Source organism: Pleurodeles waltl, chromosome 5 (assembly GCF_031143425.1).
Source record: "Pleurodeles waltl isolate 20211129_DDA chromosome 5, aPleWal1.hap1.20221129, whole genome shotgun sequence".
NCBI lineage: Eukaryota > Metazoa > Chordata > Amphibia > Caudata > Salamandridae > Pleurodeles > Pleurodeles waltl.
Genome location: NC_090444.1, coordinates 271,979,035 through 272,006,551, shown reverse-complemented (window position 1 = coordinate 272,006,551; position 27,517 = coordinate 271,979,035). Strand labels below are relative to the sequence as shown.

The 27,517-nt window shown below is 45.5% G+C and overlaps 1 long non-coding RNA gene and 1 pseudogene across 3 annotated transcripts in view; both read left to right on the top strand.

Annotated features, from left to right (window-relative positions):
- Nucleotides 1–27,517, top strand: part of LOC138295610 (uncharacterized) — a 268,864-nt gene that overhangs the window by 176,957 nt on the left and 64,390 nt on the right. The window lies entirely within an intron of this gene.
- On the top strand, nt 8,341–8,464 carry LOC138297651 (U4 spliceosomal RNA; annotated as a pseudogene).

Here is a 27,517-nt window from a genome sequence, read left to right as displayed (position 1 = left end):
CTGGGATGCTGTCCCACCGCGTTGACCCTGTCCACGATCCGCTGCCATAGCTCCGCCTTCCTAGCTATACTGGTGTGCTGCACCTGTGAGCCGAAGAGCTGGGGTTCCACTCTTAGGATTTCCTCCACCATGACCCGGAGTTCTTGGTCCGAAAAGCGTGGGTGCCTTTGGGGTGCCATGGGGTGGTGTGGGTGAGGTGTGGGGTGGTGTATGTGATGATGAGTATGTTGGTGTGTGGTGCTTTGTGCTACTATGTGGTGTGTGTGATGGTGTAGTGTGCCTCAGTGTGTATTGCTATGGATTGTCTGCTGTGTCTCTCTCTCCTTCTCTCAGTAATTGTGGTCGTAGGGGTTTGTGGGTGATGTGGGGGTGTGTTTTATAGTTGATTGATTGTGTGGGAGTGGGTTGTGTATGTGTATCAGGTGTGTGTATTTGTAATTGTCCAATGTGCCTGTGTTTTGGTTCTGTGTGTGTATTTTGACCGCGGCGGTGTGTACCGCCAATGGAATACCGCGTTGGAAAGGCCGCCGCGTTGATTCGTGGGTCGTAATGGCATGGGCGTTTTTCTGTTGGCGTGACGGTGGAGGTTTGGTCATCTCCAGTTTATCACTGCCCGCAGATGTGGCGGGATGCAGTGGAGGTCGGATTTTTGGAGGTTTGGCCGTTGTGGGTCAGAATGACCGTGGCGGCTTTCCGCGGCCGCGGCGGTGTTATGGCGGTCTTCTGACCGGCGGTAAGCGCCTTTTACCGCCGAGGTCAGAATGACCCCCTAAGTGTTACAAAAATAAAGGTACTTTATTTTAGTGAAACAAATGCCAAAAATACCATAAAGACTATACTCCCTTAGGAGGTAAGTAATACACCAATTATATACACTAGTATGCAGCAATAGCAATAAAAACAGTTAGAAAACAGTGCAATTAGTGAAAATCACAATGGTTAGAAATGGGCCTAGGGGAAACACAAACCATATACTAAGAAAGTGGAATGCGAATATCGGTTTCCCACATAGGCAAGTGTGGTGTGTACAGGGGCGCTGGGAGTATTAGAAAACACCAAAGGTAAGTAATAGAACCCACCTTAGAGCCCAGGAAAGCAGAAGTAAATCACAGTAACTTTCCTAGAACACACAAGAACACGAGAAAGAAGATAATGCAAGAACCAGAAGATACTTCAAGACACAAAGGGTGGATTCCTGGACCTAAAGACCTGTGGAAGAATGGGACTAAGTCCAAGAAGCACAGAAGAGTCCAGGGAGGACAGGAGCCCCTGCTAACCCGAATCAAGGTGCAAAAGAAGAACCACTGGTGAAGAACAACAGTCAGTACTGCACCCAAGAAGATGGATGCGGGATCGTGGTTGGTGCAGATGATATCTCACACCGGATAGATGATTGCAGTATGGTTTGCATCGCTGGATTCCACCAACAAGCCTTGGCACAGGCAAAGCTCATGGTTAGCGGAAAATGGCCACCCAGGAGGAGGAGTCAGAGGGGGCTCTCAGCAACTCAGAGAGCCCACGGAATACCAGGCAGCGCACATAGGAGTCCCCAGCATGGGGACAAAGGAGTTGCAAAAGGAGGCCCATGCAGCACAAAAACAAAGGATCCCACGCCGCCAGAGAACCACTGAGGAAGCGGTGCATCTCAGGAAGGAGTGCTGGGGTCCGAAGCTACATGGTACACAAAGAATTTCATAGAAGGATGCCAACAAGCCTTGGCAACTGAAAAACACGTGGTGCACAGGAGTACTGTCTTGCGTGGGAAGGCAAGCTCTTACCTCCACCAAAGTTGGACCGTAGGACATCAGGACCATCAGGACCACTTCAGTCCACCACCCGTGATGCAGGATCCATGCAACTCATCAGGAGAGGGGACCCATGCAGATGGTCATCGTTGCGGAGAGGTGCCTGCTGAAGCAGGGGAGTGACTCCTTCACTCCAAGGGAGATTCGTTCATTCTTCTGGTGCAGACTGAAGACAGGCTGTCCTCTGAGGATGCACAACCGGGAAACAGTTGCATTTGCTGGCAAGAGCTGGAGATACAATGTTGCAGAAGTCGTCTTTGCTTCGTTGTTGCAGTTTGTGGAGTTCCTGGAGGGTCCAGATGCAGTTTCTTAGGTGAGAAAGGGAAGTAAAGGATGCAGAGTCTTGCAATCTGAATCTGAAGAACCTCCCAAAGCAGAGACCCTAAATAGCCCTGAAAGGGGGATTGGTCAGCTAAACACGTAAGCACCTATCAGGGGATGGCTCTGACACCACCTGCTGGCACTGGCAACTCAGATGCTCCCAGAGTTTGCTGCCAACTTGGAATCCAAGATGGAAAAACCCAGGGACCCTCTGGAGGAGCTCTGAGCAGCACACCTGGGGTGGTGGTCCAGTTTCGTGCCAGAGCAGGGACTGGGGGTACCTGAACCGGTGTAGACTGGATTCTGTAAGGAGGACACCAAATGTGCCCTTCAAAGCATTTCCAGTGGCCTGGGGAACGAAGCTACCCCTTTCAAACCTATTTCCAAAGGGAGAGGGTGTAACACCCCTCTATCAAAGGAAATCCTTTATTCTGCCTTCCTGGGCTTGAGCTTCTCACCCAACAGGAGGGCAGAAACCTGTCTGGGAGGTTGCAGCAGCTGGGGCTGCCTGGAAAACCTCAGAAGGCTGGAATGGCAATACTGGGGGTCCTCTAAGGAGCCCCCAGAGTGCATGGAATCATACAACCAATGCTTGCAAAAGCCTTGGGGGTATGATTCCAACATGTTTGATACCAAACATACCTATGTTCGGAGTTACCATTATGTAGCTGGGAATAGGTAGTGACCTATTTCCAGTACACGTGTAAAATGGCATCCCCACACTCCTGAAGTCTGGGAAAATGGTCCCGGAGGTCGTGGGGGCACCTCTGCTAGTGCAGGAGTGCCCTCACACACAGGTACTATGCACCCTGCCCTCAGGGCTGGAGGGCCTGCTATAGGGGTGACTTATAAGTGACCTGGTGTGGTGTAACTGGCAGTGAAAGGGTGCATGCACCTTTTCACGCAGGCTGCAATGGCAGTTCTTTAGAAGCCATTGCATGGGCTCCCTATGGGTGACAAAAAAAATGCTGCAGCCCCTAGGGATCTCCTGGAACCCCAATGCCCTGGGTACCTAAGTACCATATACTAGGGACTTATAAGGGGGCACCAGTATGCCAATCTTGGGTGAAATACTGGGTTATCAGTATGCAACAATCATAATTTAAGGGAGAGAGCATAACTACTGGGGTCCTGATTAGCAGGATCCCAGTAGACACACTCAAACACACTGGCAAACAGGCCAAATGTGGGGGTAACCGAGCTAGAAAGAGGCTACTTTCCTACAAGGTTAGCATCCACAATAGTGATTTACACACTGTTATACACCCACTTTTACATGAATGACTCAAATAGTGAATCAAGAAGTCATTAGCTCATAGTACCTATGCTTATGCCAACTTATGTACAATATCACAAATTCAAGTCAAGGTACTTTGGCCGATGATATTTCTATCCCCTAGACAGGTATCAGGATCATCCTAAGCCTTTGTTAAGCTTGAGTTAAAGGGTTACATAATGCTTGTAACCAAAACGGCGAAGATAAATCTGACTCACGTCTCATATGAGTGACAAGGCAATCAATGGAGATCTGAATCTCTAATCAAGCGCCAATGCCATAAAGTAGTAGTAGAGTGGAGTAGTGTCACAGTGTAATAGAGTAGAGTGGAGTGGCAGAGTGTCGTAGAGTGGAAAGGCATAAATAAGAGTGAACTGGAGTAGAGTGAAGTAAAGTAACATGAACTAGCATAGAGAAAGATGGGTAGAGTGTTGTTGAGCATAGTACATTGTTGAATAGTGGAGTGGCATAGAGGGCTGTGCAGTGGCGTTGAGTAGAGTATCGTAGATTGAAGTGGCATAGAGTGGTGTGGAGTGGCATAGAGTGGAGTAAAGTGGAATGGAGTGGCGTACAGGGAGTTGTGTGGGGAGTTACAGAGTGGAGAAAGTGTTAGAGTTTAATGGAATAGAGTGTCAGAGTCTAGTATCATGGAGTGTAATGTCAGAGTGAAGTGTCATAGAGTGGAGTTGGGTGGTCTAGACTGAAATGGCATAGAGTACAGTGGTGCAAAGTAGATTGGCATAGAGTGTGGTGGTATAGAGTGCGTTGGTTTTGAGTAAAGTGGTGTACAGTGCATTGACGAAGACAGCACTGGTTTAGCGTACAGTGCAGTAGCGTAGAGTGGTGAAGAGTAGAGGGGAGCAGAGTGGAGTGGCACAGCATAGATTGCAGTGGTTCAGAGTGCGGTGTCATAGAGTGATGCGGTGCATCGTAGAGTAGAGTGGTGCAAGGTAGAGTAGACTGGTGTAGAGTGCAATGGTGGGGTGCAGTGGTGCAGAGTAGAGTGGCATAGTGTAGTGGCATATAGTACATTTGTGTAGAGTGCAGTAGAGTGGCATATAGTTGAGTGGTGCAGAGTAGATTGCAGTGGTGCAGAGTAGAGAGGAGTATAGTTCAGTGGCAGAGTGCAGTGTTGCAGAGTAGAGTGTCATAAAGGGCAGTGGTGTAGAGTAGAGTGTCATAGAATGCATTGGTGTAGAGTAGAGTGGCATAGAGTGCATTGTGTAGAGTGCAGTCATGTAGAGTGATACAGAGAAGAGTGGCTTAGAGTACAGTGGTGCAGAGTAGAATAGAGTGGCATAGAGTGCAGTGGCATGGAGTAGATTGCTGCAGAGTACAGTATAGTGGTGAAGAGTAGATTGTTGCAGAGTGGAGCATAGTGATGTAGAGTGCAGTAGCATAGAACGGTGCAGAGCAGATTGGAGTGGCGCAGGGTACATTGGAGTGGTGCAGGGTAGATTAGACTGGCATAGCATAGAGTGGAGTTGCGTAGATTGCAGTTGCATAGAGGAGATGATTTCAAAGTAGAGTGAAGGGCCTACAGTGGAGTGGTGTAGAGCAGTGGTTCCCAACCTTTTGACTTCTGTGGACCCCTCCTTTATCATTACTGAAAGCCGCGGACCTAATCTGTTAGTATTATATCATTTTCTAAACAGTCGCGGACCCCCTGAGGAGGCTTCGCGGACCCCCAGGGGTCCCCGGACCACAGGTTGGGAACCACTGGTGTAGAGTAGAGTAGATTAGAGTGCAGTGGTGCAGAAAAGAGTGCAGTGGGACAGAGTACAATGGCATTGAATGCAGTGGTGCAGAGTAGAGTGGCGTGGAGTTCAGTGGCAGAGTGCAATGTTGCAGATTAGAGGGTTGCAGAGTACAGTGGTGTATTGTAGAGTGGCATAGAGTGCAGTCGCCTAGAGTGCTGTGGCGCAGAGTACAGTGGCATTGAAAGCAGTGGAATAGAGTGCTGCGGTACAGAGTATATTGGCATAGAGTGCAGTGGCATAGAGTGCATTGGATTTGAGTAAAGTGGTGAAGAGTGTAGGGGTGTATTGTGCAATGGTTAGAGTAGAATAGCATAGATTGCAGTGGCGTCGTGTAGAGTGCTGCAGAGTAGAGTGGTGTAGAGTAGAGTGGCACAGCATAGATTGCAGTGGCGTAGAGTAGCACAGAGTGGAGACAAGTGGTGTAGGGTGCAGTGGCATAGGGTAGATTGTTTCAGAGTACAGTGAAGAAAAGATAGAGAAAAGATAATATACTTCAATATGCTGAAGTATGTAACGATAACAACATAAATAATAACGATAGACATAATGCCCCAAAATGAAATATGGCTTCTCCCTGTTAGCCACTCTATAATCAAGCCCTTCATTACCTAGATAACAAAACATTAAACATAAATGTTAGAAAAATATACCCTTCTAATAGCTAAATTGTGTGAAAAGGTAAAATCTGGGCCCAATCTCGACTTCACTGTTTCACCAACTGGTGTGATCTTAAGCAAATACAAACATTGTGTTTCACAGAGTCTCCTTTCTAGCCTGCAGGTGTCAGGCTGAGTGGGACTCTGTTATCTCTTTAGATCTTGCTCAATGTCTTGCAGCTCCTCTTGAAGGTATCCTGCAGTGCTCCTCTTCAAGGCGGCAGGTGATGCAGACAGTAATCATCCAAAACTCTTTTCTCCTCCTCGTGCCCTTTGTTCTTATGAGCACCCTTAATGCCCACAGGTGTGAACAGGACAAACAAAAGAGCAGGGGGCCTCCTGACTCACCTTCATTCTGTTACCATCAGATTGGAGGATGGTCGGTACAGGGCTGTTATAAGTAGAGCTTTTGTACGCTAATGGCCCTCTGAATAATAGATGTGAGAGGGGAAATTATTGTGTCCCCTTGTCCCCCCCACCTTCATCCCCCGTGTCCCCCACCCTCCAAAATCTGGGGGGGATACATCCCCCGCGTCCCCCACACTTCCTACGCCCATGGCTGTGATGCCCTAGGGTGGCTATGCGCACTGTAAGTGCCCACTACAATACAAGGAGGGCAGCAGGCCACAGGCAGCGTGGCACCCCTTACCTCGGGTAAACCACAGACAACCACTGGAATCTGAATGGTTCTCCTAGAGTCAGAGCTGTGTTTGGGTGCGATCTGAATGGACAGTGTGCCTAGCATCCCACCTTGGAAAGGGACCCATGGTAAAGTCATTGAAGAGGCGTGGCAAGGCAGGGGGAGCGAATTAAGAAGAACATTATCAGATTTCACTGCACAAAAGAGGGAACATCCTCAGAGCAGTGATTTCATTTTCCCTATTGAAGGGAAAAAGGTAATTGTGAAGGGGGTTTATTTATAATCACAAGTATCCCACGCGCAAAGCGATGCTTTTAAGGATAGCTCACTGAACATCCACCAAGTAGTTCTTATATCTATCCTGCCATGGTATGAATATTCTAGCCATAAGCGGAGTTCCATGTAAAATTTGAAAATGTTGCAAAACAAAAATATCTGGGTCCAATATTCAATGATTTTTTTACTGCTGTATGGCTGCTGAACTTGGAGCAGCTTGAACTTTCAGCTGTTTTTAGTGCCCTCCCCTTTCTGAAAGTTTAATAAATTTCAACATTGCTCAGCATTGAGGGCTTGAACCAGCTGGAAATGGGTAATAAATTCAAGGTTGTTCTGAACAAAGGCTCCCAAAATATGTCTTAAAGTGCTCTCCAAAAAAACGCCAAGATGACACTGTTCACAACTCTTTTACAAGAAGTAAACCAATTGTATGTGCAGTCACATTTCCCTTTCTGCCCAGGCTTCACAATAGACTTTTTAAAGTCATATGAGCGGTCATGCATGACGAGGTAAAGAACAGACTGGCCAGGAGGGATTTATTGGCGATGCCAACCACAGATTCCCGAGATGCTATATGATTCAAAAGAGTATCGTAAGTCGCAGGTCTGATACCCACATTGATGCACATTCAGTTGACCGATTAATTCCCAGATGCCTGTTATCTGCACTTAGCATGCACCACATGTTTACAATGGTTGCCGGTGCACATGCTATCTCCGAATCTCAGAGCAGCCATTTTGCCATCAGTACATTAAGGGGGTTATTACAATTTTGGAGGAGGTGTTAATCTGTCCCAAAAGTGACGGTAAAGTGACGGATATACCACCAGCCGTATTACAAGTCCATTATATCCTATGGAACTCGTAATACGGCTGGTGGTATATCCGTCACTTTACCGTCACTTTTGGGACGGATTAACACCTCCTCCAAAGTTGTAATAACCCCCTAAAAAGGGAAATGAAGAATTGCTTATGGTGTGTGCACACCCAAGACTGTCAATTGAAATGCACTGCATTTTATTAGTGTACAGAAAAAGACATGCAGCAATCTGGGTAAAGCCCCCCTCCAAAGAGGGGGGGGCGTGGCCTGCTAGGGGACGGGGCCTCCGAGGCCCAACGATCCCCTTACCCACCGGTGGTGAGCAGGGCTGGCTGGAACTTCCGCCCCCAAGCCTCGTGAAGCGTGGGGGCGGAAGTGCAACTGGGGGCTAACGTGGCGGGTGCGTTGGCTGCCGGCTGGATCCGGCCGCCACAAACCGGTGGGGGGCTATTTAAGAGCCCCCTCCAGGAAGGCTTGACCTTCTTTTCCATTTGTGGCGGCCGGGCGAGTACGGGGCCCGCAGTTGACAGATCCACTGGGCGCTTCTTTTTTCTCCACATTTCATCGGCGTCTGGATCCTCTGGACTTCCCTTTTTTCATCAGGAGCAGTCAGAGCCAGTGAGGCGGTCGTGGTGTCTGCCGCTCGCCCTGGTTCGAGAGGTGCTTGGAAGCGAAGTCGGAGCTGTAAGTATCACGCTCAGCTAAATAGTGCATTTGTTGCACGCCGCGTGTCTTCAAGGTGCGTTTCAGACTGCATTTGGAATTATATGTATGTAGCCGTGCGCTGGTCTTGGCGCAGGGGCAGTATCGTAGCCAATGAGGTCTAAGCGAGGCACGATTATTGCTCATTGAAAATTTTACCCCGTGTTCTGCCGCGATCGTTAGCGGGTTGCGCCGCGTGCCTCGTGGCCTCCTGAGCTTCAGAGGGGGAGCGTGGGGCAGAGGTAGTCAGCGGGGCTTTGTAGCTCAGGGGCAGAGCTTTGGTTTTGTGAACCAGGGGACTCAAGTTCAATCCTCATAAGCTCCTGCTGTATATGCTTTCCATCTTAACTCCTCCATGTCTGGCTACCTAATTGGGCAGCGTGCACAGCGTTTTTTGGGGGCAGCATTAAGGGGCCCTCGCTTGGCATGAGATTTCCGCGCGCTCATTGACCAAACCTTGCTTTTTTTTATTTAGGTGGATTACGTGTAGTACCGTTAAACGCTTGTTATGCCTTTCCATGCTTGTTTTTTGACCATGTTATGTTGGGTTTTGGTTTCCACTGTGCTGTTTTAGTGTTGGTTTATACTTGTGTGGCCTTTAGTGGAAGCAATTGTTTTTTGCTTGGTGCTCTGCGCTTAATGGCATCTTGACATTGCTCTTTTTGTGGGGTTTGTAAATTTTTAAAACATTTGGCTCAAGTCGTTGTCCTAAGAGTACGGCACTGGCGCGCAGCATGTATGGGTGAGCTTTATTGGCAGGTTTTACTGTCCTTGCTATTCGTTAAGGCTAGTGGTTTTGCTGACCTGTTTGGATAACTGAGTTATATAATTTGGTTTGCAGGGTCATCACCAACGCCTTTAAAAAAAAAAAGCTTCACCGTAGGGTAGCTTTTTGTTTTTGCATTTCATCATGCCACCTAGCAAGGCTAGCGCTGCGAAGAGGGAAGGGAGGGACCCAGAGTTATCCCAGTTATTAAAAATGGTTTTGGAGAAGTTAGGGAATGATGACACGGACATTAGTGACGTGACATCAGATAACGAAGTTAATGGGGAAAAAAGCAGCCGTCCACGGCGGTCCTATGTAGCCCCTCGCGCCACGTTCCCCCCGGTTAAACGTAGGAAGAATGGGAAGGCATCGGCTTCCGCTCCCCCTAGACAGGATTCATCCGCAGTGGTCAGTCCCCCGGCACAGGTTGCCCCGACTGAGATTCCGGTTCCTGCGGTAGCCGCTCCACCCGTGCATCAGGGCTCAAGTGAGGGCACAACCATGACACCGGCTCTAGGTGTGGAGGAGGTCTTAGCTAATATTCCAAAATCATTGGCTTCCTTGTCACCCTCAGCCAATTAGGGGCCCCTACAGCCCCCTTCCCTGTGGTGCCAATGCCTGCGGCGCCGCCCTTGCCTTCCCCTACACCCTGGCACCCGAGCAACAGGTGCAGGTACAATATTCGTCCAGGCAGGCCTTATTAGAAGTATATACCCTATTATCCAGCATTAACGGCCCAGCTAGCAACACGCCCCCGCCCACAAATCCGTGGGTTGCAAATGATTCCTTGCAAAATTAATTATTGGAACTGAAACGCCAGGTAGACGCTTTGGCGGCAGCACATACCTCAAATACATCTCAGGCGTCATCAAACAGTCCGCGTGTCACCCCGACACCGAGCACTGTAATTACTGCAACCCCTGTAGTTTCAAATGTGTTGCCCAACATCATCAAAAATACAGGCCAGGATTATTCTGCAAATGAAGGGTCAACAGATGTATTACTATTGAGACCAGGTAAGCTGGCAGCACACGTTAGTGCAGAGGTAAAAGATAAAATTTGGAAGGGAGAATTTGTGGACATATTTTCATTAATTAGGGCAAGAAGAAGGGAGGTGGATGCTAAAGATAAGGAGGATAAGTCATCTTCCTATGGGGACAGGAAGCCAAAAGTGGAGGAGAACATTACAAACTGGTCATTTGGTTTTAATGTATTCATGTCTGTGTTGTTAGAAAAGAAACCAGAGTTGGGCACCTCATTGATTTACTATGCAAACAAGATATTGAAGGCTGAGCACACTTACGGGGGTCTGCCTGGTTGGAATATGATAGGGATTTCCGCTGGGCTAAAGTGGAAGATCCATCCATTGGTTGGGGTCAAACAGAGGTTAACGTTTGGTTGGAATGCGTTAATAACAAAGTTCGCGCCCCGCTGGGTCCTGCAAGTTCAGGCACAACTGTTCCTTTTGTGGGCACCCTTCCCACCCCGAATTTAAATGCATCAAGAAATCTAAAGAAAAAGGTAGAGATGCAAGTAAGCCATCTAACTGACCCCCCCCTTTCCGTCCCCTATCAAGTTAGTCACCCTGCTCCCGTGGTTACGGGCTTACCCTGCATCAGATTCTGCAAAGATACTTCTTCAAGGTTTTTCCTCTGGTTTTAGGATTCCTGCCTTTAATGTCTCACCAGTGAATCACTGCAAAAACGTAATCTCCGCTTCGCGGAACCCATTTGTGGAGGCCAAGAAGTTAGCAAAAGAATGTGCGCTGGGCAGACTAGCGGGCCCCTTCCGGGCCCCGCCTCTGGAAGGCTTTGTTTGTTCTCCTTTGGGGGTTGTTCCTAAGAGAGACCCAGGGCAGTTCAGGCTGATTTATAATTTGTCTGCCCCTCGGGGTTCATCAGTAAATGATGCCATTGATCCTCAGCTGTGCTCGGTCCGCTATGCGTCTGTTGACAGCGCATTAGTAAAGGTCAGGGCCTTAGGCCATGGAGCTTTGTTAGCAAAACCCGACATCGAGTCAGCTTTCTGACTTCTTCCGGTCCACCCCGAAGATTACCACCTACTGGGTTTTCAATTCCATGGGGAGTACTGCTATGAAAAATGCATGCCCATGGGTTGTAGTATATCATGCAGCTATTTTGAGCAGTTCAGCACATTCCTTCAGTGGGTTTTTTCACTTCGCACTGGTCACCGCAACGTCATTCATTACTTGGATGATTTCTTAGTTTTGGGCCCTCCTCGATCTGCAAAATGTGAGTGGGCGCTCCAGGCGTTGATCTCAATGTTTGAGGAATTCGGGGTCCCTTTGGCCCCAGACAAGACTGCCGGTCCCTCTACTTGCATCACCTTCCTGGGGATAGAGATTGATTCTGTGGCAGGGGAGTATCGTCTACCTCAGGAGAAGCTACAGGTATTCAAGGAGTCCATTCAAACAATGTTATCGCAGAAAAAGGTTACCCTCCACCAGCTCCAGGTGCTAGTGGGTCAGCTTAATTTTGCGCTTAGGATCATTCCCATGGCCTGCCCCTTTTCTAGATCTATCGCTCGGTCAATGGCCGGGCTAACAGAAAAACATCACCATACTCGGTTGTCTTTGGAGGATAGGGAGGATTTAAGGTTGTGGGAGGTTTTTCTGCAAGATTTCAACGGGGCTGTTATTTGGCCCCACCAGGCGATTTCCAGCCCTACGCTGGGCCTGTACACTGACGCGGCAGGTAGCATAGGTTTTGGAGCAATATTGGGCCCCCTGTGGTGCGGGGCAGACTAGCCAGCTGAATGGGTTAGCTGGGGCTGGACTAAGAACATAGCTTTTCTGGAGCTCTTCCCTATTGTTGTAGCAGTTAAAATTTGGGAGGAGGAATTGAAGAATAGAGTTGTAATCTTTTGGTCTGACAACATGGCGGTAGTAGAAGTCATTAATCGCCAAGGGGCTACATGCCCACTGGTCCTACGCCTGTCAAAGCGTTTAATTTTGTCTTGCCTACAACACAACATTACCTTCAGGGCTAAACATGTGCCAGGGATTCATAACAACGCTGCTGACGCCCTGTCTCGCTCATTAATGCAGGATTATCTGCGGTACCACCCCCGGGGGAAGGAGAAGATGACGGAGTTCCCAGAATCTCTGTGGAAAATTGGTGCCCCGCCCTCCCAGATTTAGTAGCAACATCTCTAGCAATTCGTACTAGGAGGGCATATGAGAACGATTTCTACCAATACAGGCGGTTTTTACAGGCACAGCATATTTCTGAAGTATTCTCTGAGTCAGCAATTTGCGCATTCCTACAGCATTTAAAAAACAAAGGGCGCCTTGTGTCTTGTGCAAAGGCTTACCTGTCTGTGATACGTTTCTTCGCTAGAATCAAGAACATGGAGGCACCTTTGAACACTTTTATTATAAAACAGGCTCTAGCGGGTTGGGCCAGGGCTGTCCATGTTAGCGCAGATTCAAGGCGCCCTGTAACTGCTCCCCTGCTGGAGAATCTTCTGCGCGCACTCCCATTCGTCTGCTCCTCACAGGCTGAGTCAGCTTTATTTTCAGCAGCATTTTCGGTAGCCTTCTACGGGGCCTTTCGCATCAGCGAATTGGTGGGCTCCTCCAGGGGCGACCACGCAGGAGGGTTACAGAGGGGAGACGTGACAGTCAGTGCTGGGTTTCTAACAATAGTCCTGCGCAAGTCAAAAACGGATCAGCTAAAAAGAGGAGTGCGCATTACACTCAGTGCCGTGATCGGCTCCCCCCTTTGTCCTGTGACTCTGACGAGTACTTACCTCTCAGTCCGCCCTCCACTGGGCTCTTCTGCCTTGTTCATCCACCCTAACGGGGACTGCCTCTCACGCTACCAATTCTTAGCGGTCTTCAAGTTAGCGCTGAGGGCAATAGGGATTGACCATAAAGGGTACTCCTCCCATTCCTTTCGAATTGGGGCAGCTACACTGGCGGCAGCCGCGGGCCTGTCGGCGTCCGCGGTGAAAGGTATCGGGCGTTGGTCATCGGATTGCTGTAGGCGATACATTAGGCCCGAACTAGTATAATGTCGGCATTGGTTCTGGTATGTGATCTCCTCACGCTCTTTTCTTTTCATTTCAGTGCAATGTCTCAGCATGTAGTTTGGATTTTGGGACATTCATTTGTTCGACGGGCGGCGTACCGGGTGCAACAGCTCCGTGGGGCGAATCCAATGATGGTCCAAGGCGTGGCTTTCCGTTGGTGTGGAATTGGAGGAGTGGGAATCACTCAACTCCAGCAATTGGTCAATGTAGTGAAGGGTTTTGGGGGGCTCCAGTCCCCAGGTCTTATCATCATTCACTTAGGAGGCAACGACTTGGTGCGGTTGGGTCACAAGGCGCTAAGATAAACAATATTCTTGGAGGTCACAAAGTTGGCAAATCAATTCCCAAATGCTGCAATTGCCTGGTCCTCAACGCAAATGGGGCGCAGGGATCAAATCAAGGACAATCAATGTTTCAGTACGCTGACTTAACGCCGAGATGGCCAAACTTTGCCCGGGCCCAGGGCGGTTATGGAACATCCCCCACAAACTCTTAAAGGGCCCCCACATGTTTCACAAGGACCAGGTGCATCTATCTGATGCGGGTACTGATCAATTCATCCATGACATGTGTTTTTTTGCTCGTAGTCTTTTCATGGGTGGGGAGGGCGAAGGACCTTTGGGGCCCTGGTCGCCCTCGCCCAAGGTTGGGGCCCCGGGAGGACACCAGGGATAGGATCCTGAAGTTATGAGCCAACCTGCGGATGTAGACACCAGATCAAGGGGTAAGGGAGCTCAGATCGCTGAGGGTCCATGGGGCTCCAGCTCTTGGCCGCCTGTTACACCCCGAGTCTGATTGGTGTTTGGGGGGCGGAACCCTGAGCGTGAGGACAAGGAACGGTGTAGTCAGTGTAACCGCCCCTCCTAAGGATACAGGGGAGATATGGGTCACTTGTGTGGTCTAATGGTGGTTCAGGACAGGAAAGGATCCTGTCAGAAAAGATTTATGGTCACTAATTCTCATGACTTGCATATTGTAAATATTTGTGGAATGTTCTTTATACTTGATTTATGACTATTTGCTTTAAAGATAAGGTGTTAAATAAAAACCTCTTCCAACAATTTAAGTTTGTCGGTCCGCGTATAGCTGGTGGGGGGAGTGTGGGCTGTCTGGAGGCCTCCGGATCCTATTATGGTTCAGGGACCTGGGCGTTTGCGAAACAGCACAAGGATGTACAAGTACTAATAGTTGAATGAACAGGCAGAGGGTTAGCGCATGTGTGGGAACTGGTTCTGATGGTCCCAACTGAGATCCAGTCATGTCAATTGAAACCTTTACTTCTCTTGTGCTGAGCAGCCTCACTATAGGACCAAAAACTGAGTATCCATTGCAAGCCTTTAGAAGTTGACCAAGAATGTGGGGCACAGTGGTTCAAGTCTTACTCACAGAGAGGTGGTTGGTGAGAGACCCAGAACTCAGCAGTAACAACACCCCAGCAGGGCTTTAAGTGGGCTGGGCCTCTCTGGCTCCCAGGCCCAGCAGTAATTTAAAACTGGCTTTGAAATGTCTCTCTATGGGCTGCTATTTTGCTGCCCTTTACAGGAAAATGGTGATCAATATCTCAACTATGACAGTAAAAACCATTAAAGTAATCCATGTTAGTCTGGTAGTTCCTGTTTACATTTGTCTTAATTTATTTCAATAGGTGTATGCGCTTCTTCTAGGATGCAGTATTCCAATAGTTTTCTTCATGCAGCATAATAATCTTGTATTTTGTGGACTGTGGACTTTGAACTGGGCCAACTGTAGGTGTCTGTGCAAGCTCAGATTGTTGGTGATAGCATAAACGAATCATAATTGAGAGCTGTGAACTTTGAGGTGAAGAAAGTACAACACACTTTCAGTGCTTGTCAGTGGGACAAAAAGGTGTTCAGAACACATGCTCATCCAGTCCTCGGCCTCTCTGCAAAGCACATAGAGCATTGGTAACATGTGTCAATGTAATTGTGATTCTAAACTATGCTGAAGTGTGTGAAATAGGTACAAGGCTGGCCAAAAGTAAAAGAGAATGGTGTGTGAATGAGAATCTGTGTAGAGGAAGGTGAAATAAACGAGAAGCAATGTACGTGGAGAAGGAGAGAGTAAGAAGAAGGTGCAGAAGAGGGGAGGCTTGAGGAGTCAAATATGCATATGGACGACTTGAGAAGATTGTGGGGTGGAAAGAATGTTCACATATCCAATAGAATAACTGCAGAGGAAAGTAGTGCAAAGTGGATACTAGGAGTGATTGCCACACTCTGCGTATCACAACCCCCTTCCACAGGCCTTGGTATGATTAATTCACAATCTTATATTTTTGTTTCAAAATTGAAATATTTTCAATTCTACCTTTTTATAACAAGATCATTGTTATTGCTTCATACAATATTAATAACCTGCTTTTGAAAAGACAATGGCTCTAGCTTGTTGTACATGTATCTCTGTAATTTGTGTGATGTCTGGATGCAATAACTCTCACAGATATTGCTAGTTAAGTGGCGTTATGTCAGAAGCATAGGATTTTTGTGTTCATGTTTTAAGCCACCCCTTAATTACATAGGCAATTCCTTTTGGGAAAGATTCAGGGTTACTCTTTTTTTTACCATGCCCTTTTAGAGACCCCCACATTTTACATCCCACTCAACCCCCCTTCACCCTAAAACGCTGCAGACCCAGGAAGTGCTCCTTATTTAAAAAAAAAAAAATAATACATTACACACAGTTAAATACTACACATGAAAATATAAATGAACATGGATAGAGAGGAAGCAATGTTACACAAACCTTTTCACAATTAATAATTATTGACTACTATATTTACTAAAATGGATTTCACTTTCAACAGAGCCCTACCAGTTGGCTTTAACAAAGAAGTTGTTCAGAATCACAAATTCATTGTCTATGGTCTTTGACAAAAGGTTTTCACAATCAAGAGACTGCCTATTTATTTTTATCAAGGTCTCCTGTATAAAAATAAACCACTGCCTACAGGCTTTATTGAACTCCCATGTTGTAAACAAAAGGTCTCCTGGAAAAATGCTTATTTAAGATTCATCCAGATCCTCTGTTAGGCTGCACATTTTGTCAATATTTCTTTTTAGCCTCACTCAAGCTTCCAAGGTCAGAGGACTGATTATTCCCAAAAGCATCAAACATGCACGTGCTTACTATCACTTTTTTTAGACCGTCAGGGCGATCCAAGAGAAGGGTTGCAGTTGGACATGGAGGAACAGTCTTGGTATGCTGATCTATTCTGGGACTTGCCATCCAAACAAACAAATCCCAAGATGAATTAATATCCTCATACAGTAAAGCACGCACACATGCTCCATGCTTCCCCTCGGACACACACAAAGTGACCCATATTCTCCACCCATGTCTGACACAAATGGGGCAAAAGATTCCATTGAGGGGGACTAGAAAACTTTTCAACAAAAGAAGCCAGGACACACCTCTCCCAGTGGCTGGTAATTAAAGCAAGAATGGCGACAGACGGGCTACATATACACACAAATACACTAATTTATCTAATACACACCCACTCACACTTTCATGCGTTCACAAGTGTGCACAAATACACCCACCATTGACAAGCACACTGTAGTGACGGGACTGACACGTTGTTTGGTATAACTCGTAAGATTTATTTCCGTCGAACAAGAGCGTCTCCTTCCTTGTTTCCCAGTCACATCCAACTCCCAATTTCCCCCGATTCCACCCCGCTCACCCGCACGCATTCCATTCCCGAACCTAACTAGCACCATGACAACATAACACATCTCCTTCCTTTCTGAAAAAGAAAACTTACAACACTAAAACAAATTTGCTAAAGCACAATCAATGCTCAGAGAAAAGAAAAAACAAAAAAACAAATATAATGTACACAACACTAACAAGAGAGACATAACAATGGATTCATTTGAACTGAACATAGTCTTCCAAGTAGCGAGGTGGTTTGCGAGCTCTTTGACTCCGACAGTACATGTTCACCTCTGGAGTGCAATCACCAGGATTACTGTCACATCTTTGAGAAAGATTGCTACCAGAATGATTGGCAACTCTATTCTTGGACGCACAGCCCAATTCTTCATCACTCATCATCATAAAATTATTGCCACTTGACACATCACGCAACAGTTTCACATTTTTAACGCTCCCTTTTTGATATAATGCTACTCTCCGTATATTCCATTTGTTTCCATTCTCTAGTACTACATAATCTTTACATGCTTGACTGACTTTAAATGGACCTATAAATTTCGAAAGACCACCAGATAACCTTCCTCGTTTGATTTTAACCCAATCCCCTTCGACTATGTCACTTTTTTTTAAAATTTCAATCCTAGTTTCAACAGACTTGGGGTTAGTATATAACAACCAGGCAGGAGTTAATTTCGAACCTGGTTTCCTGCCTCTCATCATTTCAAACGGAGAACAACCTGTTGCTTTGTTAATGGTGGTGCGATGAGCCCACACCATATCCTCCACCATTTTCGTCACATCTTTCTCACTTTGAATGACCATAAGAATGGTACCTTTCACCAACCAATTTATTCTCTCAACCATACCATTGGCACGAGGATTGTATAAAGCAGTGCGGTGATGAATAATTCCCTGATTGTCGAGAAACTCCCTCATCTCTCTTGAAGTGAGTTGGGTTCCATTGTCAGTTATCAAAATACGTGGAAGACCCTCTTCAAGAAAAACACTGTTTAGGGTATCAATGGTACTTCTCGTTGTAATATCACGCAGGAATTTGACTATGATCCATCTTGAATGAACATCAACCATGACTAAAGCATTTTGAAAATTGTTCCTTATATCCTGAATAGGACCAATGAAATCTAAGCAAACAGTACTCCATGTTGAACCTGGATCTTCTATGTGTCCACACACACTCGTGGCTCCAGTTTTTAATCTCTTTTCACTTTCTTTGCATACCTCACAATCCTCCACCCATTGAGAAATCAAATCATCCATACTAGGCCACCAAAAATTCTCTCTAACTTTTTTCTTTGTCAAAGTCTGTCCCAGATGAACCTCGTGAGCTAATGCAAAAATCTTCCTTCTAATACCCTCTGGAGGTACAAATTTGTCATTTCTCATTAAGAGCTTTCCATTGGTTAATGTAAATTCATCGATTAATTTCACATAGGGTCGCACTGCTAAACTGACTGCACTCTCTCTTTTTTTTCCCTTTAAAACCATACGTAAAACTTCACTCAATATCGTATCCTTCTCCATACATCGCTCCCAGTCTTCAACCCCAAAGGTACCAGCTCCACAGACTACTACATCAGACAACCAAGCTACTGCACCTTCCTCATCTTCACAAACCATATGTCTATCATTGACAATTTTACATTCCAACGGTAATCTAGATAAGCAGTCCGCCTGGGAATTTCTCCAACCTGGAATGTGTTCAATCACAAATTTATACTCCTGTAACTTAGAGGCTAGTCTAGCCAACCTGGCAGAGCCCTTACCAGCCCCGCCTGGACTTAAGATTTTTAGTAGGGGTTTGTGATCAGATCGCAAAGTAAACGTTATGCCCCATAAAAAGGTTCTAAAATGCTCTACAGACCAAGTAGCAGCTAGCGCCTCACGCTCAATCACCGAATAATTACGTTCACTCTCTGTCAGTGAGCGCGAAGCAAAAGCTACTGTTACTTCCTTCTTCCCCTGCACTTGTGACAACACTGCTCCTACGCCACATGCACTGGCATCTACAGTTAAAATTGTTTTGCGGAGTGTGTCAAATGGTGTCAATATACCTGCATTACAAATTTCTTGTTTCACCACATCAAACGCTTCCTGTTGCTCAAGTTCCCAATCAAAACCAACTCCTTTACGCAACAGTTTCCGCAGGCACTCTGTTTTCATCGCAAAATTTTCTACAAATTTGCTGTAGTATTCAATGAGCCCCATAAAAGAACGCAATTGTTCTTTGTCGGATGGAACAGATACAGACTTAATAGCCTTTAATAAGTCTTCTTTGGGTTTAACACCTTCACCAGAAATCGTATGGCCCAAATATTCAATTTCCTCAGCTAAAAATGTACATTTATCCTTCCTCAGTGTTAACCCTGCTTTTCCGAGTATGCACAACACATCCTTGAGGACCGAATTGTGCTCAGTTTCCGTTTGACCAAAAGCCAAGATATCATCATGAAAAAATACTACATTTCGTAACCCTCTAAAGATATGTGACATCGCTCGTTGGAAAACACTGGCAGCTGAAGACAGTCCAAAAGGCATTCTGGTAAATTGGAAAGTGCCTTCCATAGTTATGAATGCTGTAAATTGCCTGGAGTCTTCATGCAACCTAATCTGATGGTATGCACTCTTGAGATCTAACTTAGAGAAGAATTTACCTCCCTTAAGCAATAGCAGAAGTTAATTTATGTTTGATAACCGAAATACATCAGTCACCACAAATTGGTTCACACTTCTCAAATCCACACAGAAACAAAGTTTTCCATCACACTTCTTGGTTATAACAACTGGAGAAATCCAGGAAGACGCCTCTACCGGCTCGCTGATACCCTCTTTCATCATGTCATCTAACATTTTCTTCACTTCACTCCTAACTACTATAGGTACCTTTCTAACTTTGTGCTTTACAGGTACTGCTCCTTTTTGCAAAATTATTTTGTGAACATAACCTTTCAACTCACCCAACCTTTCACTAAAAACATCTTTCGCATCCCTTAAAATTTCATTTAGGCTTGCATCACTCACCATTAACACCTTCTCAGCAGAATGAGGATCGATAACAATATGTAAGTCATATTGATGAGCCCAACCTAATATGGGAGGACCGCTATCAGCTACATATACTTTCCCTTCAATGCTCCTTGACTTAAAGAGAATGGGTGAGACAAAATATCCTAAAACGTTGATCTCAGCTCCTTGATATCCTCTTGGGTTGATGTCTTGGGTAACAACGGCACCTCAGACCAGTTCTCCATCCACATTGATTTTGGTACAATAGTATACAATGAGCCTGAATCTACCATCAACTCAACATTTCTGCCTAAAACTGAAAAAAATGCCCCTCGGTCTCACTTCTCGTTGTACATTTGCTCCATCAGAGTTCACAAGGAGTACCCGATCCTCCAATCCACTCTCCTCTGCAACTGAATCAGTCATAGCCACACGCATTCTATGCATATCTTTGCACATGCGAGCAAAATGCCCTTTGCGACCACACTTTCTGCACTCCTTGTTTAGTGCATAACACCACTTGGCATCATTGTTGTGAGAAGAACTCCCACACCTAGAACATCCTTTTGATCTGCCAAGTTTACCCTCATACACAGGTTGTTTACTACCTAAGCTGCCATTCTTAGAAGCCAAATTTTTCTTTGAAACAAACGCTACATCCTCCGCCCCCGAGGAAATGTCTTTTTTACTAATTTCCTTCATGCAATGTTCCGATTCTTCAACAATTTTGGCTATGCCAATTGCGTCCTTAAGAGATGGATTTTTCGCTGCCCATAACCGCTCCTGAGTTTTCTTGCTCCGACAATGAACTATAAGATGGTCTCGAATCAGTTCATCCGTCATTGCACCAAACTTGCACTTCACTGACAGTTCTCGTACGCTTGAAATAAAATCATCTAGTGACTCTCCTTCTCTTTGAGGTCTGGTGTAAAATTTGTAACGTGACATAACGATGTTTTCCTCTTTAGAAAATCTCTTCTCCAAGCGTAATTTTGCTTCCTCAAAAACATTCTGTAAAGGTTGACCATCATCATCGCAAATTTCAGGTAAGTACTTAAATATGTGATGGGCTTCCTTGCCAATAGTACTTAATAATAAAGCTTTCTTCCTCAAAGGTGAAAAATGTTGGCCATCCAACGCCAATAAATAATTATCAAATAAATCTATCCACTCCTCCCATTGAATGGCTAGTTGACCATGCATGTCTAAAAGAACAGGTGGTAAATTGATCGAGGAAGCCATAATACAAATAACTGTAAACACAGCTGCAGAACAGTAGCAGTACTTTCTTTATAGTTCAGTTACAGTTTCACTGAAGAAATAGTCGTTAAAGTCCTTCTTTCTATAAGTTGCTGTGCACAAGATGTAGTGAATAAGCGTAGCTGGGTGACATTGAGATTTAAAAAAACATTGACGCTCTCAGTCACAAACTGCTCTCTCCAACAAAGAATCCAGAGACCTCACCCGAATCCCAAAAGTCTCATCAATTGTGGCACAGATCATCGGCTACAGCAACTACAGCTCCATCAAAGTCCTCTCATCCAGTACGTCGCTCGTCAGACTCCGATGCACACTGACAGCTGTCCGCAATTAGAAACGCGTCTTGTTCGAGTGTCAGCATGCCTGATGTGACTGCATCACATCCCACGCTCGTCGCCAAAAAGGTGTAGTGACGGGACTGACGCGTTGTTTGGTATAACTCGTAAGATTTATTTCCGCCGAACAAGAGCGTCTCCTTCCTTGTTTCCCAGTCACATCCAACTCCCAATTTCCCCCGATTCCACCCCGCTCACCCGCACGCATTCCATTCCCGAACCTAACTAGCACCATGACAACATAACACACACACACACCCATTCACTGCACGCACTGACAGATGCAGATGCATTCATACATAAACACATGCACAAGTGCACTAAACATTACACAACACTTACCTTCTGCAGTGTCTTGAAGGGGGAAACCTCAGAGGTTCCAGGAGAGTTGAGATTGATGGCTGATGAGGTGGCACTCCCTACCTCGTCACAGAGTAGGATGGGTCAGTGAGAGTTTCTGACCCGCCTCACTCTGTGATGAGGTATCAGTGATAGACACTCAGTCTTGGGCACTTCAAGGTTTAAAACTGAAACGCCAGGTCTCGCCCTCTCATCATCAGGGGGAGATCCTCCAAGCGCCTTGCCAGGCTGAAGAGGTCATACCCACAGGAACTGTAACATCTTTAGCCAGTCAAAGTTCAGCGCAGGCAGCCAGAAGCCTAACTTCTGGCTGCTTCACTTGAAAATAAAGAGTGTCTGTCAGGCAGACCTTAGCTCGGCCTGACAAACACTCTTTATGTCAAAAGGTGAGGCTGGCATGGCCTCCTGGCCCATAAGGAAAGGTCGCTGCTGACCTCTCCAAAAAGAAGTGACAGACAAAGTGGCCTGTCCTTTCCACCAATATTCATTTTGCTAGCATTGTCAGCTTGTTAACAATATATAGTTTACTTTCAAAAGGAGGCCTATAATAGGGTCTCCCCAGGGACCCCCCTTCCTAACCCTCCCAGACCCCAAAGCCATGGTCTGGGTATCAGTTTAAGGCCATCAGTGAATCCGATTGTGTTTTGTTCACTGAGGCAAAAATCTGAATTCTGTACACATTACAGTGACTTTAATGGCAGCCTAAATGGTGAGGTACACAAGCTCTCCCCGGCCATGCGGGGGACATTTCCGCTCTGACAACAACAGTTATAAGGAGTATTAACTTGAAATGGGGTTTCCTCAGACAAACACTATATTTAAAATATTATCATTAACATTATCCTGACAAATGAGTTTAAAAGTTTTCACCATATATTCCTAAAAAATATATACATGTGTAGAGTGGTAATGGAAATAGGTATAAAAATGTCAGGCGAGTATTGCACTATGACAGAACTACTACCTCTCACAGTTATGTATTTCCAGGGAAAATTGCTTGTCACGTCCAACCCCACTTGTAAAAAATTAAGTTTAGTGTCACAGAATGATGAAATATCAAAAAGCGTATAATCATGCAGGATGTGACCTTTTGTACACTAATTTTATGCGGAACAACTTTTGACGTTTTGTTGGATCGGTACACTCTGACGCCTTAGAAAATAAAGGGAGCAGCGAATGTACAGTGCTAGCCTGGAATGAACATCTTTCATGCTGTGAGTCTGTAACTTTGCAAATAGGCTGGCATAGAGCTTTTTATGTTTTTATGGTGAGAGTTCTCATTTTTATGTAGGAAGACAGTTTCTTCGCCTCCATTTAAACATTTGAAAAATAAGAAACAGCAGACAAGCTCTAATTCATTGTTTGAACATCCAATTGAAATTCAGCTTTCTTAAATTTATTGAGGAAATATTGCATTCGTTAACGCTTTTTTGTTTTTTATTAACCGAACAATAAAAGTACTATTACTTTCACTTTCATTAAACTGTACTGTATAGCTCGGAAGATTGTGTTGTGCACATTTCAGTTTTAGGAGACTCAGAAATTGATGCAATATTTGCGGCTAACGATTTGCTAATTAATGCATCATCGTTGAGTCGAGATGCTCCTGTGATGACCTAGGACATCGGACGTTATTTAGCAGCATTTTAACACATTTTCAGTACTTTTATGCTATTGATTGTTTTCTTTTGTCCCCCACCTGGTTTGTGCATCATATAAGTATGGGGTTAGTCTCTTTCTCTCCTGTCGATGTGTAAATTACACTGTACACTTTTGAATTGTATAATAATTATAAAATGAAAAAAATGAGTTATTGTTCACCATAGTGTGGGATACTGAATTTATTAGAGTTGAGGTATTGTAGGGATAGTGAGTGGTGTCACCCGTAAACATACAGTTATAGAAATTATACATTCGATTGTAAATCATTCATCTGGGAACAGTTATTTGTTTACATGTTATCTTTCTGGATCATCAATTCAGCCTGCGTTGAACCGTCCTTCAAAGGTAGCTTCATTCTTGTGTCTCTCTTGTACTGGAAGGAAGAGCCCCTACACAAGGTACTTTGAGGCACAAAGCCAGTGGAGGCCCCTCATATGTGACTGGCACCTTCCTGGCGAACTGGTCCAGGTACAGCATGGGTGAAGCCCACTACAGCAGCCACCCTCCCCAAATGTTCTTCTACATATATACTAGTAAGCCTCCTCACATTGAATGCTCATGAAACCCAAGAGGAATGAAAAGTTGGAAGTAAGTGTGCTAGCTATAGCTTCAGACATTTGATTTAAGCATGCAAGTGACGTGTTGGAGCAGCTGGACACACAGCTCCAGCTCATTGTACCACTGACCAATAAGCCCAGTTTCCTGGAGCTATGGTAGCATCTTGGTGAGTACAAACACACACTCTATTATCTTGTCTTGTCCATTTACTTGGTTCTGAAGTAGATTGCTTCCTGGTGTCGTTCTCCCCTGCCTCTGATACTGCATTCTCTCCCTGGCTTCTGACTGGTGCATCTATCTGCCTTCAAGGGGAAGGGAACCCCATACACACTCTTTTGAACACCTTGGTGATTCTGGGTGTTAGGTGCCATGACCGTTGTCACTATCATGTCCATCGTGTTGGAGTGACTGTCACTAATATAAATGTTGGACTTGTGTGATAGATATATATATATATATACATATATATGCATATATGTATATATATATATATATTTATCTGTGCATATATGAGCAGCGCGGATAGTGCAAGTTATCAAGCGTGTGGGCATTGGTAACTATAACTGTAGAATTTCAGTGGTTTTATGTGTTTGAGACTAACACTAACACTAAATCTGCTCTCAGATTCTGGGAGATTTAAAAATGCTCCAGCCGGCTAGGAACAGGCCATGTTCTGTTTCCCTGCCCATATCAAAAGAGCACATATTGCTCCCACCAGGAGGGAGCAGCAGAACTAGTTGCCCTCTCTGAGCTGGAGCAATGCCAGCTTCCGAACCATGCGGGGAGCAGGCTGGGGCTGCGGGGGCCCTCTTGCCCCCCCACATCCCACAACGTGTGCTAGCTGGGTGCTGTGGGTTGGCATGCCCCTCCCCTTATATTTATGCCCCTGGGAGAGTGAGTCCCCGGGGCCTAAGAAGGCTCAGAAAGGGAGGCCTTCCTCCTCTTTTCTTTCTTGATTTGGTTCAGAGGATGGGCTTCCCGGGGCCTATTAGGGCTCAGGGTGGGGGGTCTGCTTGTCCTCCTACAGGCTTAATTGTATTGGGTCCTGGAAGGTAGCCCAGAGGACAGGGTGCAATATATTTAAAAAGTAGTACTTTTAAGTATACTTTTAAGTTTGCTTGTCCTGATAGTGAAAAACTCTTACATTCATTTATTACTACTGCAAGGTCCATCTCTCCCAAAGGATAACATTTGAGATGCCTTATTACATTTAATAAGTGTAACTTCCAAATGGGATGAGATAAGAAGTTCATGTTTGGTGTCTCTGGAATCACAATTTAAAATTTTAACTTATGGTGAAGTCGGATTTTAAATTCCTATTCTGAAAATGACTCCTTTAGAAAGTTGGCATTTGCTTGAATTAGCCATTTGATGCCTGCAGCCTTTCTTTGGGACACATGATTGGGGGTAGCTGACAGTTGGGCTTTGTGTATTCCTAATAGGCAGCCACAGACAATGGGGATCTTAGGTGTGACTGGATGGGCCATCACTGGCAGGATGAGTGGGAAGAGGTGGGCCCAACCCCACTTACATTTGAATGGGCTGTGTCCTGTCACCACATAAAGGGCTGCATACCCACAATAGTTAGTATGGAGCCAGAGTCAGGAGAGCAGGTCATCTGTACACTTCAAAGGCATGCTTCAAGAGGCTTCTCTCCCACTTTAAAGGCACATCTGGGTATACGTAATGAACCTCAGACACCAACTCTTCAGTACACTTTTGATAATTTGCCAGGAAGAAGGACTATTGTGCTGCTACTAGGGCTGCCACTCTGCTAGCCTGCTGCTCTAAAGGAACTGCTGCTCTGCTGTGCTGACCTACTGCCTGCTGCCCTCTTGCCTGGGGAAGAAAAAACGGACCTGCAACTTCTTAATGAACTCAGGACCGCAGAGTGACCGAAGAGGCTAAACTGATAGCTTCCTGATTTGTGTCTCAGGGACACAAAAGGCTTCCCAACCAGCTCCAGCTCATGGACCCAGCAGCAGGGAGTTCCTGAACTTTCAAGTGGTGCCTCCCAGGTTCTGGACCTTTGGTGTGTCTCAAAGGTCCTGGAATCAAGCTTTTGGACTCTTCACAACTGCAAACGGGCCCGTTCACATGGACCCTTTGTTGCTTGCATGCAAATCAGTGTGAGCTGCCACCTTCACAGAGCAAGCATCGATTGCCCATCGAGGACCGCCAGTGTGAAACACCAGCCCTCTTGTCTGCGACGCACAGCCTATTCTTCATGCCAACCACCACCCACAACACTCTCCTTGCTACCTGTGACCCTCTCCAATGTGAACAGGACTCTTAGCACACACCTTGAGAAGTTAAATTTTCAGCAGGACTAATCTGGAACTGTATCTGAACTGTGCTCCATCACAATTGGCCTGATATGTTGACTTTGACCCAGTCCAGTGCAACCAGATAACCATTGTTGGTGCTTTCTGGATTGAGGCTCTATTTTACAGTTTATTCTTTAAAAATTCATAACTCCAGGTCTATTGATTGGATATGGCCGTTTAGGTCTTGTTTTATTTATTACATTTTGCTCTATTTTTCTGACCTTGTGTGTAATCTTTTAGCATGGTATTTTCACAGTATTACTGTTTGAAGTGTTGCACAAATACTTTACACATTGCTTCTAAATTAAGCCTGACTTCTTTGTGCCAAGTTACCAGTGGATTGAGCTTGGGTTAATATTTGAGGTCGTAAGCAGTGCATGGCAAGAGCGCAAGGTATAGCTAGCTCTGCTAAGTATAACTGGTGAATTTCTATGGTGTTTCAAAACATTAATGTTGTCACTGACATTTGGCTAACAGTAACGTTACTTTAACCTTTGTTTTTTTCACTAACTATATATATATATATATATATATATATATATATATATGCATATATATATATATTCACTGAAAAAAATGAAGGTTAGCACAATGTTATAGTTAGTCCCACATTTTAAACGTACAAAACCATAGAAATTCACCTGTTATAGTTACACTTATCTCAAGTAACTATAACACGTGCTCTAAGGTACCTTTAACTCACGGCCCTGCCATGCACAATTTTTTGATCAAAAATGTTACTGCAAATATTACATTGATATTATCAATGATGTTATCAAAGATATCATGAGTTCTGTAATTTTTTAGGTAATTGTCAGTGCATGGTGAGGGCATGAGTTATAGTTACCTTAGAGCACGAATTATAGTTACTTGAGATAACTCTAACTATAACAGGTGCATTTCTATGGTTTTGTATGTTTAAAATGTGAGCCTAGCTATAACGTCTCTGTAATCTTTGTTTTATTCAGTGAATTTCTATGTGTTTTTTTAACATGTAGTAATTTTCATTACTATATGTTATTCCAAACACCGACGCGCACGGCCTTCGGCTGAGCATGGTGGCATCGGCCCGAGCGCCTGGCCTGCAGCCAGGCCTTGCAGCCAACCCCCTATAAGCAACCAACCTTGCACCGGGCACGGCCTTCGCCTGTGCGCAGCAGGAGCTGCCCGCAAGGCCTGGCCTTCAGCCAGTTCCTTCTGCCACTCTCCCAACCACCCAACCCTACTCTGCACACA